This window comes from Topomyia yanbarensis, chromosome 2, assembly GCF_030247195.1.
Source record: "Topomyia yanbarensis strain Yona2022 chromosome 2, ASM3024719v1, whole genome shotgun sequence".
NCBI lineage: Eukaryota > Metazoa > Arthropoda > Insecta > Diptera > Culicidae > Topomyia > Topomyia yanbarensis.
This window is the reverse complement of record NC_080671.1, coordinates 312064757-312079323: the sequence shown is the minus strand read 5'-3', so window position 1 is coordinate 312079323 and position 14567 is coordinate 312064757. Positions and strand designations below refer to the sequence as shown.

At 38.6% G+C, this 14567-nt stretch overlaps 1 protein-coding gene across 3 annotated transcripts in view; it reads left to right on the top strand.

Moving 5' to 3' along the window:
* The first annotated feature begins 623 nt into the window (after positions 1-623).
* Positions 624-14567, top strand: part of LOC131683563 (protein slit) — a 566205-nt gene continuing 552261 nt past the window's right edge. For all 3 annotated transcript variants that reach the window (XM_058965640.1, XM_058965639.1, XM_058965638.1), the window contains exon 1: positions 624-1616. The gene's annotated coding sequence lies outside the window, so the exon portion shown is untranslated. The remainder of the gene's footprint in view (positions 1617-14567) is intronic.

Genomic DNA, 14567 nt, shown 5'->3' with positions numbered 1-14567 from the left:
TCTGTCGAACACACGAGAGCTGCTATGTTGAAGCTCCATGTCCCAAGTACTCACGGATGAACTTTGTTGATGTTCATTTTGATCTATGCTTTCCGACACAACCAAAGCTGCTTCGAATCCGTATGCGACCTGTTTCACAGCGGTGTTCGTGGCAGCGCGGTGTAAACTGCCTGCGATTAGGTTTCAATTTCTACTTGTTCCTGGTCATGCTCCGCACTGTCTCACATGAACACCAAGATATACACAGTAAAGGCAGTGACGATAATAAATAGCATATATCCTAAAATAGTTTTCTAGTGCCAAAATATTATTGTTTAGTATTAAAAAAAGCCATTATGCTAAAAAGTTATGACTTTTTCACTTACCCGCTACCTTTCAAATCTATTACGTTGGATGGATATGCACGCCGCCATAACAGAACTCCACCGTGTTTTTATCAATTATGTTTTGCTCAGATTTTCTTCTGCCATTCATCGATGTCGTTGTCGGTTTATGCATCTTGTGCCGACTTGTTTCTTCAGTCTCGGGTACCGCTCGGTTTTGCGTTCGTTTTTATGCGCTCGGCGAGGATCGACTTTCACTTCGCCTGTTTGGTAGAGTACGTTTCAGTTGAGTTCTGGCTTTCGCGCGTGGTGGATGTTAGCTAAATTTTCGCCGCTCTTCTCAGCCCAGGTTCATGTTAGAACCATTTGATTTCCAAGGGGGAGTGAGTGAAATATTATCCTGATGGATATTATTGTTCTTTGGCTTTGTGCAGTTTAACTCTCGTCCGTCGGATGGAACGAGTTTGATCGGTTTTTGTGTGTTTCTGAGCCGGATGGTGGCTAAATTGTGGTAGTTGGACGGGTTAAAGTGAATTATAAATTGTTTTGATAAAAGAGAGTACCATTGATGTGATGATTTGGTTGTTGGTCTGAACACAGGAAGCTAATGAATGTGCTGAAGTCTGGAGCGTAGACACAGATTTTTGGCGCGTTTGCGCGCAATACTCCACCATTCCGCCGGTGGTTTTGTTGTGAATGTTGCTGGTCCTGATCGATATCCACCAGTGGAAGTTTAGTGAAAATAGTGTCATGTACACAAAGCTGCACTTGAAGTGAACGGATGCATTGCCCTCCCATCGACAGAAGAAACATATACCGGTTAAGCAGCAGAAATCCTTTTTAGGGAGAGCGATCGCTTGTGCAAGTAGAGTTTCAAAAGAAGTGGGGCTTTTTTAGCAACGAAGGAAGAGTTGAATGAAAATAAGCCCACATGGTGAAATGGCCAAACGAGTGATGTGAAACATAATGAAGAAAGCACTCGGGATCTAAAATATTCAGGAAGGAAGAAAGAGTAGGAGAGGATCAGAATCCAGCAGTGTACATGTAAGCAAAATTAAAGCTGCAGACTGTTATTACTGAAAACGGAACACAGGCAGTTATGTTTACCAATACTAGTGCGAAGGAGTGACCTTTTACGGCTGGAAAAGGAATAGTGCTACGTTTTGAAGGGATTCGTAGAAAGCGCCGAAGAAAAATAATCCCGCATAGAAAGTGGTGTTTGTACGCTATGAGTTCTTATCGCTGATCTTTGTTGAGGAGAGTGAAGTGGATTAATTGCTGAACTTAATACAGGTAGGGCTCGTTTTGTTGCTTTGCTTTGTAAAAATTAATCAGAAAGTAGAGACAAATATTGTTTATGGTAAACTGTCAAACGCTGTACAGGTTATCGTAGCGGCGAAGCGTTTTTTGAACAGTTTATATTACTCTTATTCGTCAAAACAGCTTTAATAGAATGTGATAATAAACTGTTTGGGTAAATTTACACAAAATCTTTCACACATAAAAACGTTTACTTAGAATATTTCGCGTTGTGGCACATTATAGTACTAAGTTTGAAATTAGATATTCAAAAAAAATATCCTTCTTTGTCGAACTAGTCTGCCTACCGTTAGATTGAAAACGACGGTAGACTTTTTGGTTTGTTTTCTACAGTTTTTAGCCCTTAACTGCGTAATGCTGTTTTAAAATAACATAGCGAAAAACTTCTCAAAATAATCCTTGTAAAATATTGAATACTTTATGGTGACGTCACAAATGAACTCGAGTGTTCATTTTTGACAGTTTGCTTGTACTGTTTACATGAGCTTAGAAAAATTCTTTGCGATTTGCTGTGAGCGAATCAAATCGCGCACAACGATTTTCTAAATCCAGTCGCGAATAACTAGGGACGTGAAATAGGAATCCCATAGCTTATGGGATTTTGACTAAGTGGGGCTATGGCCGAATATTTCGCCTGCGTTAACATTTAGCGCCTTACTTTCTTTGGAAAAGTTGTTGTGCTTACTTAGACCTACAATTTAGAGTAATTGGATATCCAATTTGTTGAGAACTGTGTCACCAACTGTGTGCTTTAAAAGAGAGTAAATAAATTGAACCCCTCATCGTGAATGTGACTATCATTGAATGGGTTTAACATCAAATGTCTCGAAACACTGATTATTTTGAAAGGTGGTGTCTTAGGAAGATTTGTCCAGAAAATCGAGAGCTTCTGGATGGTGGAAATAATAACTCGGAATTGTCCCACCTGGTGGCGCTACCCACCAAACATTTTGGCTGGATAATGGCTTAAACAGTTCTTGTTCAGCTTATTCTCACTGGTTAAAAGCTTGTTCAGCTTTCGTTGTTTGTTGGGTAGTGTTGCAAATGTTCAACTAATGTCAAAATCATTCTTTATCTCAACATCGATAATATTTAGAGGGGTACTGTCTTCAGTAAACTTGCTTGAAATATTAAAGACTACCAGATAGTGACAGGTTAGTTTAGAATACTTTCACTATGTGGCGCTAGTGAGCGTACCACCTTCCAGCACATAATAGAATAGTATACATCCCTAAAGTCTAATAACTTAGAATGATGGCGTCTTCGGCAAAGTTCTAAAGGAGGTCAAAGGGCTACGCGATTATGGGCAAATCAAATTGAAATAGATCCACCAGGCGGCGCTCGTGAGCATGTATTATTTTTCAATTTCTATATCTCGAGATCATGATAATTTAGAAGAGTGGTGTCTCGGCAATATTCATCAGCGGGTCGAGTGCTGCCCGAACACGAAAAGATAATTTCAGAATTCTGCCACTAGGCGGCACTAGAGAGAATACAACTTCCAGTACGTGTCAGATGATGTTTTGTCACGAAATTTAGGAAAATAATGTTTTCTGTAAAGTTTCTAAGGACGGCAAGGGCTGTTCGATAATGTAATGATTAAATTGGATATCACTCGCTAGGCGGCGCAAGTGAGCATACATCTTTTTATTTTAGTGTCTCCAAATGACGGCAATTTAGTAGGGTGATGTCTTCAGTAAAGGTGCTCGCTATGTCAAGGACTGCTGATGGTGACAGTTTAGTTCGAGATACTCTCATTATAGCAACTTAGGTCCATACATTCAGTAACACCAATCAAAAAATAAAGCTCATGTCCACTAGACAACTAGACCATGGCGACAGGCCCGGTAGCTCTAGTGATTGTGAAGAACCCACTTTCTTCTAGAATCTGAACCGTACACGAAAAATTAAGTATCAGATTGTGCCTGTTTGTCCGGAATTTTTATTTAAAGTCAATTTTGACAGTTGGCTTTTACGCCGTAATCATATGTTTGTCGAGATTTATTTGTTTACTAGTAAAATGAACACGCGCGAGGCTAAACACTCTAATAAATAGCAATAACTTCCACCTGATTCTTTCTTTCTCTTTTGCTGATAGTTGAATGTCTAAAGTACCATTAGGTGGCAAAAAATTGATCTAACCCTACAATGGTTTCGTGACTTTTTTATACATAAACGGCTCGTACCCCAGAACTAAAATCGCTATAATATGTCTAATTTTCATCGAATTTATAATTAAACTGAACATTTTTATTTCAAAACCATTCGTAAAGTAGCCTGTTCAAAAATATTTGTAATTTGTCTATGTTATTATGTACATCGAAATTCCCTTTTTTCCTTAATATTGCTATAACTCCGGTAGTTTCTCCCTGGGCTTGGGTGATGACCCTGGGCTTGGGTGATGAGCCTAATGGGCGCGTACTCTTGCTTGGTCTATAAGAGTGGGAGATCCGAGCGAGTGCTGGTTCATTGACCTCTGAATCTCATGACTAATAATCATTCGATCGAGTGTTTTGGCGGGCGGCTGATATGGATGTTTCTACTTTCAAATGGGGGAACATGCTGGTTCGGTTGTTCGGGGACTCATTTGATCTTGAGCATAGTGATCGAGTCATTCGATTCGGATCGATGGACTGTCATCTATAAGAGATGATCAGACTGAAGGTGGGTGTTTTTATCTCTTAAATCGCTCTGTCGCTCTGGCTCGTGAAGATGGCGAGTAATACTCGTTTATAACGAATCGGATTCGCTGTTTTCAGAAACAGAAATGACAATCTCTTATGGATGGAACCTTCTCTTAAACATACTGTTCAGCCACTAGTTAATGCTCAACTAGATCAACTTAATAAACTGAAACACGTAGTTTTTGAACAAATCCAATCCACGTGAACCACATCACCAAACACCTAAAAGTAGTTTAGATGCATGTAATATCTATTTCTGTGTTATCTATTATCTTATCTATTCTATTATCTATTAATATCTATTTCTTTATCCCTCTCGCAGGAGAATTGACGGTATTGTAAACATCATCAGGCCACAATAGACTAAATAGAATTATCTAAATATAAGGACCCTTCACTCTTTTTGGTTTCTATTTGCACCAAGTGCTACTACTAGAGGTTAATTAGTTCTTATGTCAATAATCCACCAATCATTATGACGCAAGATTTTATTTATATAAGAAGCCCGCTTCAAGATGTTGATTACAATACGCCTCGATAGTGGTGTATCGAGGAGGCCGGGAGGGCTGATAGGAGCCTTTTTTCTGTTCTTTATCTTTCTTCTATTCACCCGCTCATAAACAACAATCAACCAGTAACAAATAGATTCAAGTATTAGTAGTGTTTGAAGTACTAATGTATGTCTTTCATGTTATGATCATAACTTTAGCTGTATCTTGTACCTGTTTTATCTATTGCGTCTCTCATATATTGTCTTTTATCTCTTCTTTTCGAATCCTATACTGCCATTCTACTCTCGCCTTCAGCTGGGTCAGCAAAGATGGTGATAGCCAACATCTTAACACTCACACATTCTCAAACGCGGTCTCAAGCGGGAACCTACAGAAATGCCCTCGCCCGCGCGATTACGAATCGGTCACGTCCGGAGGTCTACCCTTGATCCCAGAAGCCTGGGTCCATGCCTTCAGCTGGACCAATTGGGCAAATACGCTCATACCTATTCGGCGGCACGTCTCATGGCGACATAACCGGGAAGCTTATCGATATAAGGGATCCCACTCTCTGCCAGAATTCTGGCCGCACACCGAAAATTTAATATCAGACTCACGGTTCGCGCGACCATTCAAGAACACACAACACACGCAAATATGTTAGAAAATCACGTTAGCGTACAAGCGTTAGAACCCCTCGCGTCTAAACAACCTACGCCCACGAACTCGCAAGCATGATTATACCCCGGTGATAAGGTTAACGTCTCCGCGCTCATAAACTTACCAACGCGATCTCAAGCGTTAATCTACAAACTCCCGCGTTCGCGCCATCATGAATCGGAATCGTCCGGAAGTCTCTATCCTCGGTACCAACAGTCTAGGTCCATGTTAATTTAAAAAAAAATAAATAAAATTGAAGAAATTAAAAAAATTGCTCCCATATCCACTAGACAAAACGTTCCATGGTGACATGACCGGGAACTCTAGTGATATGGGATAACTCACTCCCTGTCAGAATGTGATCCGTACACCAAACTAAATATCAGAATGACGTTCCGCGAATATATGAATGGCCGCAGGGTTTCAAAATCCAATTTATACACGCGAAGTCACATACACCCGAGCACACACGACAAACACGTCAACATACGAACGCTTAAGCCCTTCGCGATCATCTACGCACACCTATGCCCGCTATCGCGCAAACTTGATAACACTCCGGTAATTATGTGAACGTTTTAGTACTTACGAAGTTACGAACGCGAATCCGCAAACAATACAAACAGTAAAAATAAAGCATTATACAGTAACGGAGATCAAACAGGAAGGCGCCGAAGGGACAGGTAGAGCAGGTGCATTATACGTGTATATAAAGTAAGTATGTTCCAGATCCTGGGCTAGGGAAGACGACGAATCGAGTTATTATATTATATATTATATATACATCATAGTCACAAATGTGTTTTGCCTCTTTGATCCGCAAAAGATGAATTTCGCGATAAATCGTATTCAGAGTTGGCAGTATCCTCTCAGATTTTGACGAAACTTTCTGTACATGAGAACTTTGTCACAAAAAGCCACTTTGCATACTTTGTTTTTCCAAAAATGATCTGTCTTTTGAAAAGGGTCAGATTTTTTAACCAATTTTTTTAAAATGGCTATAGTCTAAAAATGACAAATCCTACAAAAAGAGTTATAGGAGTTATTTCAACAAAATTAGTTTTGAATAAAAATATTGAAAAAATTCTGCATCGACTTCTACACTGAAAAAAATGATGAACAATGAAAAAAAAATTTGATGAAATTTTGTTCCAAGATAGATAATTATGTTCCCTACCTACCGTTAGGCACTTTTAAGTAAAAAACCTATTTTAATCCACCTAGCGGTGCAATTGTGCCTTTCTCAATCATGAATCACGAGAATGTGTGCGTTGTTTATATTCATTAAAAGCTTTTAAATGCATACATTACATTTTATTATTGTACATCACATGACAACTATATACAGGAAAATAAATCAAAAATTTTGAAGAAGAAAAAACAGCCACGGTAATATTGAACTGAAAAAAGGTGCAAAATCGGCAAAGTCCCAAAAAGTCGATTTTTACAAAAAAATTTTTTTCGAGATAACATAAAATCTCGACGTTTCATGCATTTTAAAGATGTTTTGCATCAAAAATACGAATTCGATTTCTGAAATTTCATGGGGTCCCCCATTTGAAAAAAAAATTTGAGTATCGGTTTATATGGGAATTTCATATATGACCGGACGATTTAGTCTATATTTCCGGCCCCATATAAGCGATCCGTACGAAATTTATTAAACATCTGTGGGGATATTATAGCTGTCATTTGGGACTAAGTTTGTGAAAATCGGCCCAACCATTTTCGGGAAACTGATGTGAGTTCGTAAATTTTGAAAGTTGGCCGCTTTTCCCGGGCACTTCCGGAACCGTCTATGGTGGTCAATGTAGTCAACGAAAGTTTGGTTGGCCGTCGGTGACCTAGAACAGCAAATTAAAGTTGTTTGAGAGACATTTTAGCGAAATTTTTACCTTTTTTGCTTTCATCGGAGTATCGGTTTGAATCACAATTTGCTATGTGATCGCACGCCACAACCTATAACTCCGGAACCGGAAGTCGGATCGGGATGAAATTAAATAGCCATTTACGGGGACGCAATACTTTTCATTTTAGGCTAAGTTTAGTCGAATCGGTCTAGCCATCTTCGAGAAACCAATCACATCGGTTATTCTGAATTTAGATACTTCCGCCGGGGCTTCCTGAACCGATGATGGTGGCCAATGTGGCCAAATAGACTTTGAATGGATGTTAGTGACCTAATACTACAAATCGAAGCAGCTGTGGTCATATTTTCGAAAAAATTTCACCTTTATGCATTCATTGCAGAATTTATTAAAATCGACATTTTCTGCGTGTTCGTACTCATCACCCTGTAATTCCGGAACTGGAAGTCGGAACCATTAGAAATTCAATAGCAGCCTTCGGGAACGTTGCAATACTCAGCTGCATATTTTGCCTTCCATTTGAGACTTGGTTTGAGAAAATCGGTTCAGTCATCACCGAAGAACCGATGTGACTTTATTTGTTGAATATGCCCGGAATTCCGGACTTCCGGAATCGTCGATAGTGGACAATATATTCAAAGAATGTTTGATTGGCAATCAGTGATCTAGATCTGCGATTAGAAGTAATTTGGTGACCATTTCAATAGTTTTTAGCCTCTGAGGTATTACGATTGTACCGATTTATATGGGAAATTCCAGTGTATCCTTACTAACACCCCTGTAACTCCGGAAGCAAGAGTCAGAACAGAATGAAATTCAGCAGCAGTCAATGGTATTACTGTATCTTTCATTTGAAATCAAGTTTGTAAAAATCGGTAGAGAATTCGTTGGGGAGTGGGTGTGATATTAGCTTAGGAACTTGGCGGGTTCCCCGGGGGCGTCATGAACTGTCATAGGTGGCCAATGTGGTCAAAGCTGCTTTGATTGATCATTAGTGATCCAGACCCGCAAACTAGAGTAATGTTACATAAATTTTAATATGTTTTACATCATTTGAACATCATGGTGGTACCAGTTCATATGGGAATTTGCTGTGTGACCGCACTCTTCAACCCGTAACTCCGGAACCGGAAGTCGGATCAACTAAAAATTCAATAGCAGCTTATGGGAGCGTTATACCTTTCATATGAAACTAAGTTTGCGAAAATCGGTTCATCCATCTCTGAGAAAATTGTGTGAGTTTAAATGACACACACACATACACACACAGACATTTGCCGATCTCGACGAACTGAATCGAATGGTGTATGACACTCGGCCCTCCGGGCCACCGTTAAAAAGTCGATTTTTACAGTGATTGCATAGCCTTTCTTTATATGAGAAAGGCAAAAAGTTATTTGAAAAAAAAAACTTTTCCTTGTACAAACTGAATTTATTTTTTCAGTGTAGTTTTATCGAAAACTAAACCAATGCAAGTCCTAATCATCTCAGGATCCAATTTCCCAACTGCTAGTTGCCTTGATACATGCAAAAAGTATCAGTAACGAATTTGGTATATATTCATAACAAACCTGAATGAGGGCAAAGATAAGCCATTTAACAGCATCGATATATGCGAGATTTAACTAAATATCACTTGGCCGTGTACGAAGAAGTATCTTGTCTATGTACTCGCCCGGGAAGTAGAGATTGATGGTGTAGTCTCCAACAGGGGCCTTAATTGCGAAGTATGGGTTTCGCTCCTTCAAGAATCTTTTGTTTCGGCCAGTGAAAATTCCTGTTCGCAAGCAATTGCGTTCAGGAAAAATCAAGGAGTATATGAAAACAACTTATTTTCCATCAGCCTTGTTTCGAACCTTTCGCCGAATCTACTCTTCCAAACTTTGATCTTTTGGACGGGGCTAGTGTACCTGTTCGCCTTTTTGTGCCGTGAGGCATGAGCTGCCGTTGTTGCAAACAAATGGGCCTAAAGCGACTTATTGTAGGAACAAGGCACACTGTGGAAAATGCGGAGAGAATCATAAAAAGTTTTCCTACTGTGGAGAGACTCCGCATGATCTCTCGGCATATCCCGCATATAAATTAAGTGTGGACAAAATGAAATATTCTTTTAAGGAACGCTCTGATAATGCAAAAGAGCGCCACGCCACCGACAACGACTAATTTCTACGTTTCCTTGTACACTAAAGAGCGAGAGTCTGGCCATCCCATTGTGGGAACATCTTCTTATGTGCCTATAAATTTCCGAAACAGGAAAATCAGTTTTCTCTGCTAAGCTTCCTAGTAAAGGCCTGAGAGTGTCCCTTGAAGGGTGCTGTTACAAAACCGAAGTAAGTGGTTCCTAGTCTCAGTAATCTTAGAAACTAGCAGGAATTTCAACATGGAACATCAAAAACCCCAAGTGACCCTATTTTTCAGTCCCTACATTTTCCCCCAGGTTTTACACAATGCACGTTCGTCGTATGATGACAGCTGTGCATCGCTTTTATGCTAATTATTACGATAGTAGTGGTGAGTGCAATCATAAAAGACATTCTCCCCACAAAATTGTTGGTTTTATATTAACCTATCCACGACCATGCCCACATCGTTACAGTTACAGGAGGCTCTCCGTTTGATGGAACATGAAAAGCACGCCTTGTATTTCCTGGGGAAAACATGGGAGTTTTTGAGTAGGATAAGGTGGGGCAAATCCGACCTAGTAAATGGTTTTGGCTGTAAAATGCTCATTTTACGTCGGATCATGTCGTTTTATATAACAATTTAAAGGGTAGACTTCTGGGCAACTTTCTATATATAGCATTTTATTTGAATCTTTAGAAAAATTGGAGATAAAAGCGTTTTACAAAAAAGTTCATTTTTGCTGTTTTCAAAAATGGTGGGGTAAACCCGACCGCCTATGTTTTTGGTTGATTTAGTACATCTATTACCCAAATTTTATGGTTGTTCAATAATAAATCGATGAACGTTATGTTATTCAATTGTAACATGAAGAAAATGGAATTCAATGTCAATCTTGGAATGTCAAAATCACGAGCAGTAGCGCGTAAAAATATTCCCATTTGCATCGGAGCAATTGCTCGACGAATACTACATTCATCACGTTTTTGTGTTTTTCGTTTGTAATTATGAACCATTGTGCGAAAAAATAATAAATAATAATAATAAAAATATTTTTCAAATTGATAAATAAACATTTTCTTAGCAAAAAAGCGGTCGGATTTACCCCACTATTTAGAGGTCGGATTTGCCCCACCGCGTCATTTTTCATTACGACGCGATTAAAAAAAAAATTATGAAAAATGTTGGCCTAAATTCATCTATGCACCTCAGTCGTTAAAGCCTTAATAAACATAATAATAATAATAATCATCATCATCTATGCACTTTGTAGGACTTAAATCAAAGAATTTAAATCCACATACATTTTTCATGCTATCACTTTAACAATCAGAAATATCTTGAAGTCAATGATGCACAAAAATCAAACCAAAAGTTGTAAAATAAGTGTGTATTGTCGTTTGAGCATCTCAATGTAAACGATGCTCTACACGACAACATTGATATTAGTTCGCGTAGTGCTTCTGATTTTCGGTAACAGAGAGGGGTCGGGTTTACCCAACGGTCGGATTTGCCCCACCTTACCCTACTTTATCTGAAAAATCATAGCAGATTACATTTGTTTAAATTCTTTCGCAGTGCTCCATTCCGGGTAATAAATGTACCACACAAAACCGTCCTGGGATTAATGTCATTATAAATCATAAGTTTTATATATAAGACCCGCATACTATTTATTTAACTTTTAAACGAAAATGAAAAAGGAAAGTCTGTTCTTTAACATCCTGTAGTTTTAAAAATTCAGATTTTTTTCGATTATAGTTGTGCTACCAAACACCGTGATTATCTTATTTAGTCATAGCGCAAGTTTACTGCTTGCTGTTAGCGCTAGATTAACATTTGTAAAACGAGAGCATCAGAAAAAAAATTAATGTGCCACTACCGATGTGTTCCGTGTAAATATAGTCTGAATGTTTGAGCAGTTGTTGAAGCTAGCGGATTTCATTCAAGTAGTTGATCGTTCTAACTTACTACTGTGTAGTGAATAACCGGTTTTTTCTATAAAAACGTTGACGATTCCGGCTTCAATCAATTTCACAGTTCTCCAGTTAATGGTTGTATCCGATAATAAATGCAATCAGAAAAATCGGTGGCGTGATCCTAAATACTCGCAAGTCGTTTTCATGCTTTTTTTTGTAGGAGACGAACCACTGCGACCAGTATTTAGATTTATTGTGGTATGTTTTCACGCTTAGTATATTTAGGTACCGCGTAAATCCAAAACCACATGAATCAAAACCGTTTAATTGTTTTCCGTTGGCTTGACCCTTCACGATATGGTTAACTTTAGTATAATAGTATGAAACTTCAGACATGTTCAACAAGTTGATTGTGAAGTGAATCAGCATCGTGCAATGTCCGTATAAATGTAGCATCTATAAATGTTCTTGTAGGTACAAAAAATAGATAACCGACCCATTTTGATATAACTGAGGCCATTATTGCTGGTACTCAATCCATCGCTTGATACATTGCCCGTAAGTAGTGATTACATATATATCGATCATTCCGCATAAAGGCGGGACAGTATTAACAACACGAAAACCTCATTCGGTGCCGGTTTCAACCACGCATCAACATTCTTGCTAAAACACCATACTCACACACATACCCATTTTCATTCGTGCGACTACGATGAGGTGAAAAGTTAATAATAAAATAATGCCTGTGGTTCACCTCCTCAATCCACATAAAAACTTGTTCGTGTCGAACGTGCTATCGAGTTGCTTTCCACATTCGTTAGTCTAGCCGTTACACACCCCATTATTATCCGTAATTTATATCTATGTTGTTGGAAATCTCACAGGACATCATAAAGGACACCGTCTGCGAAGGATCGAACGGGGTCGACAAACAAAGGACAAAGGCTCCCTCAATTTTCTCATCGCCAGTTCGGGACGGTTTGTTTTCTGGGCGCCGGGGGCGGAGAAGTGTTGCGTTCCTAAAAAACCTCCCTTCGGTTCGTCTTCGGCACCCGCCCTCGCATGTCCCGCGCTTAGCTCCCGATCTAAGGACTTCTTTCTTCACTAAATCGCACCAGGAGAGAACGATAAAACCAAATTGAATGAATGGCGCTAACAAAAATGGCAAAAACACGATTTTCTAGGGCTGCCCTAAATGGAAAGGATGTTGCTGATTTTTACAGCATGTCACTGGACGACGCAGAGTCGACGACAGCGCACTGTGGACCCGGTCCCGACGGAATGTGAGACCTTCGGTTGGCGACAAAAAGTTTTACGTTTGGAGAGTAATAAATATTTGCGCTTTTCGCAGTGAGACTGTCAGGATACTCGAGTGCGCGTTCATTACGCTCACACATTCTTACACACACACATACACTGATGTATTATTCAGATCCAGCGAAGAAGTAACATAAATCATAATTTTCTGACAAGAAGAGATAAATCATAATGAATGCTGACATGGGAGCGTATGAAGCGGATATTGATTCATGGCACTTTTATACGGTCACCCCCGCGCGTGCACTTACAGACGAGCGCATACACACACAATCCCAACTTGTTGGAATGCTTTGGTGTGGAAAGAATTGGAAACAAAATCGTTGGTCGCAATCGTAAAGCTCTGTTTCGTGCACGTTGGTTTCCTTCAGTACAGCTCGGAAGAATTTCGAGCTAAGAGCCTTTGTGTTGGACTTTCAAAGTAAGATCAAATAAACTCTGATGTTTTGAATTGCTGGAATAAATTGCTACTTTGAATGGTTTTGTATACTTGTTTCGAACATAGCAGGGAAATGGTTTGTCAAATTCAGTGGAATCGGAATAAAGTATGGAAAAGCGGTAAGGCCATTATTGAAGTGCTTTATTTGTGTGTTATTTCACGTGGTTGAGTTTAAAATATCTAAATTGAAAATTGTTGTTTCCATCATACAACAACCAATGAGCATTGGATTTAGCGCCATGCACACATTAATTACCTTATTCGTAGAATTTGAGATCAGACATATGTAAAGAACATTATTCAAGTGAGCTTAGTTCCGTTTCATTCTTTTGATGCCCATCTTTTTCGTAGTGCATACCCGATCAAAGTCCAACATCAAAATTACAGCAAATAGATAACATATTTTAATATCAAGCATCAAATTGAAATCTTATTTTGATATCAGTTTAAACTTTTTCAGATATGACATATTTTGATCTCATTTTGATGTGCTTACATTTTTAGAAAAAAATGTTTGTTTCTATTTCTTTGACAAACATCAAATTGATTCCTAATTTTGTTATCAATGAAATATTTCACCATCTCAATAAGTTTTCAATTTGCTTTCGCTGATAGCATAAATAGTTTTCTGTTTGATGTCATAGTGCAATTTTTCTGCTTTCGATTTTGATCTTTTAACCGTTAAAATGACCAAAATGATAACAACCTGAGCAATCATTCCCTACTACATCACAACATCAAGTTTAGCTCTCAATTTGTCATCAGACTCTGCTCGGGTATAGGGTTCCGAATCTATTTTTCGTTAAGATTAAGATTGGCGTTAAGAACAACGAAACACTTGATTTAAACATGATACGTGCTTTTCTTGCAGTGCTAGAAACTTCTCATGTTTTAGCTTCCCCCAAGTAACAATTTAAGTTTTATAGAATACTACAAGTGCAATCTAAGTTTTAAGAGAGACTGCAAGAGAGCCATAAAACCTCAATTGTTACTAGGGCCGTTACTCAATACAAGGGCCCTATTCTCACAGTAACGTCACCTTTTCTTCTAGTCACTATGCGACGTGATTATGAGAATAAGGTACCAATTCTCCTAGAATTTTTACAACAGTCCAATCGCTTGGAAAAGAGCGCCAAAAATAATAGATTTGATCGATTTTTAATAATATTTCAAGATAACGAAGATATATCATAATTTTTGTTTGCACCTTTATTTGAAACTACCCCTGGCAGCACTGCTCCATAGAAATCCAATCACACTAATTGCAATAACATCAGTTCCACGAATGATACTTACAATTGTTGGTGCTCAAATGAAAGGTAATAGTTACAGCTGTTTTTGTGAGATGTTTAATCATACTATAGTAATAGTTACAGCTATAAGTTATACCTGGTCTTACTTGTTTTTGTGAGATATTTAAAC